Source organism: Hylaeus volcanicus, chromosome 7 (assembly GCF_026283585.1).
Source record: "Hylaeus volcanicus isolate JK05 chromosome 7, UHH_iyHylVolc1.0_haploid, whole genome shotgun sequence".
NCBI lineage: Eukaryota > Metazoa > Arthropoda > Insecta > Hymenoptera > Colletidae > Hylaeus > Hylaeus volcanicus.
The window spans coordinates 5670831-5678591 of NC_071982.1; the positions used below are offsets into that span (position 1 = coordinate 5670831).

The 7761-nt window shown below is 46.2% G+C and overlaps 1 long non-coding RNA gene across 3 annotated transcripts in view; it reads right to left on the reverse strand.

Annotated features, from left to right (window-relative positions):
• Positions 1-7761, reverse strand: part of LOC128879185 (uncharacterized) — a 190937-nt gene that overhangs the window by 118366 nt on the left and 64810 nt on the right. For all 3 annotated transcript variants that reach the window (XR_008457579.1, XR_008457578.1, XR_008457580.1), the window contains one exon: positions 2041-2200. This is a non-coding gene — a long non-coding RNA (uncharacterized LOC128879185). The remainder of the gene's footprint in view (positions 1-2040; positions 2201-7761) is intronic.

A 7761-nucleotide genomic window follows, 5' to 3' on the forward strand; every position in this document is an offset into this window, starting at 1 on the left:
TAGATGTATCACCTAAATCCACGTTCCCACTTGTGCGCGTTTCACAAATGGTCATGTGGCTTTAGGTGATATATCTGGCTTGGACTGCCATTCCCCAGTGTACCAGCCAGCTTTACGTGCGATTTCATAGCAACGTTAAAGGAACATGTAAGTGAGAATGTAGCTTTAGGTAAACCGATGCTCGGTTCAACGTTTGGTATTTGTAGAGTGGCTCCCGAAACACACGCGACCATGTCTCGCACGTATGCGCCTGACCCACAGATTTCACATGCTCGTTTCAAACACGGGTTACGCCCGATACGGTCGCCATCAGCGTTCTATTTACTTTAGCCGTCGAAGTGCTGGATCAAGTTGACGGTACCTTATCTTGGAAAGTGTACTTTATACTACTAACACTTCCCAGGCTGGATACACCTCTCAGAAGCTGTCCTGTTCGTTACACCAAAGGAGACGGTGAAAGTAAACAGAAGGAATGGACGTAGCTACTTTCGCCATGATTGTAACGTTCGATCACGACCCATACTGCACTTCGCTAGATTTACTAATAAATCCTACAATTTCTAGCAGATGATAAAAACAGTAACACCCATTTACACACCACGTTGCCTTTTATTTCTTCTTTATTTAACGAAACAGAAGGATGAAACCTGTCTGATAGTTTCTTAATGGAATAGTTCTCTATTTTGTGGCAAGATTCGCGTGCAATAGCGTCTGACCTTCAACGTGGACGCGATATCGTGGCAATATCGAAACCTCGTATTAACGGGCTTCTCGTTTTCTATCGCGTAACTGCAGCTAAAGTAGCCAATTCCGTTTGATTCGTTTGTCGGTGCGCGAGTTTTATCACGTCCACGGGCAGTTCACGTCGTCGTTTTGCGAAATTGTTCGATAACGTCCAATGGCGCGTGAACTGGCGAACAAATAAGATCCGAGGAATCTTTCATTACACATACACAGCCCTGCGACGCGCCTCACCAGCGTGAACTATGTTAATTTTATTTCGTTCGGGGCAACGCCTGGTAATCGAGTTGTCCACTCTAAGCCAACGGAATATCGACAGGTCGAATTTTTCGGGCACGTTGGAGCCTCTTGTATCAAAACTCTGTTATTTGACTCGAATGTCTTCCGAAAATGAATGCTTCTCACTCGGAAAGAGCAGCACTGAGTGCTTATTCGTTAAGAGCTTGCGGTTTCAGACTCTGTGAGCTTTTATTATCAGGTAAACTATCTTCGAACCATTGTTGAAGAAGTCCTTCACTTAGAGATGTGGATTATTTCTTCTAGTGCAGATCTTTGAATAGTTTGAGAGGAAAATTCTTATCGGTCTTCTGATCCATTTCTTCTCCAACACAGAGATCGGGCAATTAATAAAAATAATAGAGTTGCATAAGTGAACCGACTGGGCTCGTACAGTAAATCCACCGAACTGCCCGCTTCCTTATCATTTCAGCTCAACGTAAGAAACACTTAAATATTTCGTCTTTCCTATCCAATGTCCAGCTTATCGTCGGTAAGTCTTCCAACAAATCCTGACCGGTTCTTATCGCGTGCTTATAAATGTTTCCTCGGCCTGCTGGGTTACACTTCCGTCCCCAGATAGATACTAAAATCGCTAAAAGAGGACTATCGCGCCATAAATCGGAGGATCTAGTTTTATAGGAGCAGTTAACGGCTAAACATATAAAGGGACCGGTGAGCTCGTAAAAACGCGAACAATGGAGAATTCGCGAAGGGCCGAAACAAGGGTAAAGAGCTAATTAACTTGTGACATTCCCGCGGTGCTGCGAAATGAATGTTTATTGCTGGCAGAAGTAAAGGCTCCCGGAAGGTGTGCAACGGCGAACCTTAATTAGTTATGCGGTTAGTTGTTCTAACGTTCGCCTCGTTGTCTCCGATATCGCAGCCACGCTTTCCCCGATTCGACTCGAATTCATGTTACCTCCGCCGCGGTAAGTGCAGAATCCATTAGAGGTCTAATCTGTGGGGATCATTCGGGGGAAGACCTGAATTATGAATTATAAGAGTCCGTAGAGTATTTACCAAAGTTCCCGGTTGTCCCCAACGAAGCGCAGTGACTCGCTCCCATCGCTATTTTTTGTGGTGGGAGAATTCCTTCGGTGACCTTGAGCGGCCAATTTACTTTGTTCATTGTGCATTACCGTCGACTGCCTGGATTTCCTTTGACTGCTCCGCCACTCGTCTGAAAATGAACGAAACACAACCCATGTACTTCGTGGAATGCTACGAACTCGTATAAAGCGCTTTTGCCTCTCAACGCAAACAATTCAACACCGAATCTACACCCTGAACAAGTGCAATAAAATTTGTTGCGCGAAACGTTGAAGGATTCTTCGCGTAATACGTTCTCTTTACGCCTACCGCGAAATCCGCCCCTTACTTTGTCCATACTCCAAAGTCATAGCGCGCAACGATGATTAAACTTTCTTATCACCCTCCCCAACGATCGTGATATTTTATCGCCGCGTTCTCGCGTCGGGGAATAAATTTAGTTGTAGCCACGTTATCGCGGCCTGCCATCGGCATACTTATTCACGCAGATGCCCGTGATGCACGGAATTATCTCGTAATTCTGTCGGGGACATTTCGGGGATGTTACGTACCGTTATAACTGCGTTACTTGTCGCGTAATATTACATCCCAGCAATTTTCGGATTTATTGTACTTTATTATCCCCCATTTTTTATTAACGCGACAACGAGACGATGCTACGAATTTTCATTATCCCGTGACTACGGTCGACCAACGTTTCCGGACGGCGACGGGCTGGAATTGATCTACGTCAAATTTAAACGTACGTCAGCGCGGTTAATTCGCGTCACAAAGTAAATCATTATAGGATCGATACACCTCCCCCTCCCTCCGTTCCCATCGCTAGAAGCTATTACACGAAAGTACAAACGCATTAATTGTTCAGAAAGTTCGTCTGCTCGAGAATTCCGCGTCAAATTGTGGTATTAAGTTAAGACATTGCTCCGTCGGTGAGAATTTCCAGTCAATTTAAACTTCCCAGTCACTTCGCGTTTTATTGGAAACGAGCCATTTGTATCTCCAGAGACGAATAAAAGTGGTTGCGTTTTCTTTTGGGCTCCTCGAAGCAGCACCCGGCGATACGATCGATTTTTCCCCCCGGATACAAGATCAAAAATCCGTAAGACAGTTTTAACACGTTGACTACCACACTAACTCTTGCGTTTGTTTTTTATTATTTGGATTTGAACATCCCGTCTTCAGAATAAATCTGTTTAAACCACAATGAGAGGTCCTGTAACTCATGTATGGTCGACCAGCGCGTTAAATACATAAATTTTACAAATGTAAATTTCCTCAAGGTTCCACGTGTAAAATCGATTACCTGTCCTGTTAAAAATTTAAAGGGCGGTTGGATATCGCGGAGGATAGCTTGTTCAAACGCGTGTCCACTCCATTAAGATGCCCCGACCAATGGGCGCACGTGCCCCGGAAATAATTCCGATCGAATCGAAACGGAAGCGTTCGGTGGTTCCTGGTCAAACACGCGCAGCTGACTTTCATACTTAGCCAACCAATTAATGTTCTTGCTGTTTGGAGACTCTCGTCGGCGGTGGTCGACTTCCACGGTGGTATCTACATCTGCAGGTGGCGCTTCCTCCCGAATTCGACCACGAGCGGCCTTAATGCTCCTTGTTCCAGGCAACTATACTCCCACAATTCGACCGATCTCCATATCCTCCCCCTCCACTGGCATACGTGAGCATGTATCTCTCCTCGATATTTCTCTTGGAGATCGTGCGCGGGTATGTTTATTCCCACGAAAGGATGTAACCGCTCGAGAGAGGTACGCGCATACGCTGAAGCCCCGATGCTCGAGAGACATTAGTCGGGGATGAGAGGATAAAACGCGTTCGCCAACGAGCTGAGGAATTCATCGCACAGTCAGTCAATACCTCAGCAAACTCGTTTGCGCAGCTTTCACAAAAGGATGAAACTTTGAGATCTGGAAAGGAACACAGGATACTTTTCTGCGACCCGACTTAGTTTTCTTATTGTCTTTCTCTAGGTCATACTTTGCCTCCCTGGAAACCGAATCAGACTTAAAGGATGAAACCCTTGGGCGCAACAAGGCATCTTCTTGCCTAACGAGGCTCGTGGAACCTAAAGCCACATTCCCACTTGTGGTTAGCATTATCGGTTCCCCAATATCCAATGCATCTCAATTTATGTATTATTCAAGTTGAATCATGTTCTCTTGCGTTTTCGATCACGTTTCCTGCACCTAAAGCCACATTCCCACTTATGCTCACCATCATCGATTCCAATGCCGCTAATTTCCCATCACATCACTTTTTATGATTCCAATCCTTCTCTAGAATATAGTTTCAAGTAAAAACCCATGCTCTCCTGCGTTTTCGACCACGTTTCCTGCACCTAAAGCCACATTCCCACTTGTGGTTAACATCATGGGTTCCCCAATATCCAATGGATCTCAATTTATGTATTATTCAAGTTAGACCATGTTCTCCTGCGTTTTCGACCACGTTTCCTGGCACCTAAAGCCACATTCCCACTTGTGGTTAGCATCATAAGCTCCCCAATGTCCAATGCATCTCAATTTACATATTATTTAAGTTCGACCACCTATACTCTCCTACGTTTTCGACCAGATTTCCTGGGACCTAAAACCCCATTCCCACTTGTGCTCACCATCATCGATTCCAGTGTCCATCCACTTATATCATCTTTTATAAGTCACATCACTTTGTACGTCATTTAAATTTAACCACATTGCCTTTTGTTTATGATCACGTTTGGTTTTGTCGCGTTTGATCGTCGCTAATGAAATTACCAACCGCGACGTGCTTGTGATTAGCCTGGTCCGAGGTTAGGTTCTTCGTGAGAGGGTTCTTTGTTCGACCGACGGCGACGCGAAACTTTTTTCATTTCAGCTTCGCTACGGACCACTTCACAGCGTCTGCGGATGTCCATGCCCTCCGCCGGCGTCGGAGATGTATGGCCTCGCGCGGTGAATCTCGAGTACGAATGTAAATCCCGTGGAGGAATAATTTTCCTCCGGTAATTATACGCAGCGATATTCAACCGACGTGGTTTCTCGAACGAACGAATTCCCTGGGTTTAATTGGACACGCGTGTGAATTGGGAGAACGGAGTGTAATTTTCTTTCGGCTGTCCCTGATGTACCGCTTCTCTCCCTTGTCGGTGCAAATCTTGCAAACAATATTTCATCCGCCTTGAAATAAACTGTGCGAAGGTTTTTTAACCGAAATTAGAGGATGAATCGATTATCCTCAAAGCCATTTTAACCGGGGAAATTTCCACGAGACTAAAATTTTGTTTCTATAGGATTAGAGATGATATAATCATCAGCTCATTTCTGCGAACTCTTTCAAATTTACCAATCTTGTCCAGATTTGTTTTCTTTAACACTTCACCTCCGTAATTTATTTAATTCCTTAAGGAAAATCCTCGTCACTCATATGGAACATTGAGTATTTTCGTAGAATTCTCAGCTTCAAATTTCAAAAAATAGAATACAATTCAAACAATACGTTAATTTAAGAAATCCGAACCTCGACTGAAACGTCAATCCTTGTCCAATACTCCGCTCTAACCCCGTCAATTCCGATAAAATTCCTAAACCCGACGTGAACCAGTTTCGCAAATACAGTTTTTCCAATTTCGGCGTTTGCCGCATTGGCCCGCGAGCGAACAACAAATTCCGAAAGTCGCTTAACCAGCGCGGTAAACATTTCCAGCCGCGACATAACGCGTAAATTTTCGTCAAGAAGAAGGAATCCGTGGAATTCCGCGGCGGTCTCACGGTCTCGCGGATCAACCTGCACATGCAGGTGTACGTGAGGGGGTCGAGACTCTGCTCGGTATTCCGCGAAAGATCTCCAGCCCCCTTCCACCCTGTTACACGTGGCCGACCGAGTAAAGAGGCTCACTTTATTTTTGACCACGTACCGAGATAGCTGGAATTTCATTTCTCGCCTCCCTCGGGGGATAGTTACGTTTAGATCAGGATATCAGTCCTTCACCAGAGAAATATTACGCCGCGCGATTCATACGTCTCCCGTCCTCCTTAGTGTCCAACTTTACGGCACCGAGAACGCTATCCAACGGTAAATACAACGAATGCTCGAGTTTTTTTCGCATAGAAGATGCTCCGGGTGGGTGGCATTACGATCCACTCTTAGAGCTTCTCACACTAAGATAGGATTTGATAGGTGGAGGATGCGTGGTATTCTTCGTTAACTGATAAAATAAATTCAGCTCCGTTGTTACGCATTCTCGGCACAGTGTCGCTCTCTGTAAGGTGGAGTAGCGCGGAGAGGTGAAGGATCGCTGTCCTCTATAATGGACGGGCTGATTTGGTTCGCGATATGCATCGGGGGACGCGATTCGTTTGGAGAGAAATGGCCGGTACGCGAGGGCGATTGGGAGAAAGAAGGAGCGAAATGGAGAAGGTCGGGGGTGGTTCGTAGGTGCAAAATGGATAGTGGTTGCCTGCCTTAGCATTAATGCCGGGATTAGGTCGAGGTCGTCAGTCACTGCGGAACTCTGGATGCCTCTATCACGGCTCGAATAACCTGGAACCATCCGAACCACCCTATGGACCAACCCCTTCGTTCCTTCCTTTCCTCGAAACCCTTGCCACCCGTCCCAGCACTTGCTTCCAGCCACTCTTTAAACAGTCTAGCAGGAAGCAGGGGTGGGCGATGACGAGGAGAGAGGGGCCGGGACCCCTCTAATGGGATATCGATATATTCATGGAGCTTCATCTCCAGCAGTCTCCTTTCCTCACCTCGAGAGCGCCAGGGCGTCTTACCCTCGGATGCGCCTCCTGATGCATGCCGAGGTAAGATAGGGTGCCAGGCTAATTGTTTTCGACCCTCTCTCTCCCACCTATGCCTAACCCTCTTGCAGATTCGAAATTCCCTCGTTCGTCGAACCCCCGTCGCCTCTTCTTACGCTCTCTATCTTTTCTACTCGTCTATCCCGACTTCTTTTCGTCCTCCTCGCTCCCAACCTGTGAAGAAGGGCGGGCCAATGTCAGCCGAAAGGATCATCGGACGTTGAACCCTTCCACCTTTCCGCGTCCTCTTTAGTTTTGCAATGCAATAAGCCACCCTCGTCCGTAGACTTTCGACCCCTCAGCATCGTGCAATTAACGTCTGGAGGAAAAGTTCGATTGTTTACGAAGCAGCGCGGCTCCCCCCGTGATGTATTACGTCCTCTCTTTTTTTTTTTCACCGCCACCGACAGCGTCCAGAGAGCCAGGGGTATTGTATCCACGGGCGCGGGCGAATCGCGAAGGCCGCGTTTCCAACGAACTCCTCAGCCAGATCCAGCGAGATTCAACAAATTCCCGGAGTCTGATGGGTGCCTGGGGAGAACGTTGCTGCATGAGAATGTCGACTCTGTTTAGACGAGGGATGGAGATACTGTCGGAGGAGGGGTTTAAGAGGGTATATACATATACAGGACAGGGTAGGGTGGGGCGATTCAGAATATTCTCCGAGGAAAGTGTTTAATGTACCTTTTTTGTGGTTAGGTTGATTACAGAGAAGAATTTTTAGAGAGGTGTGCACAAATTTTCGGTTAGTTACTGTGAGGGAGGTTTTGGGGTGACTTTACTTAAACAAAATTAATTGATTGTATTTGAAAAATTGTATGATCCACTTGTGGATGTTGCACAAGTGGGACTGTGGCTTTAGGTGATATATATCTGGTTTAGACTAC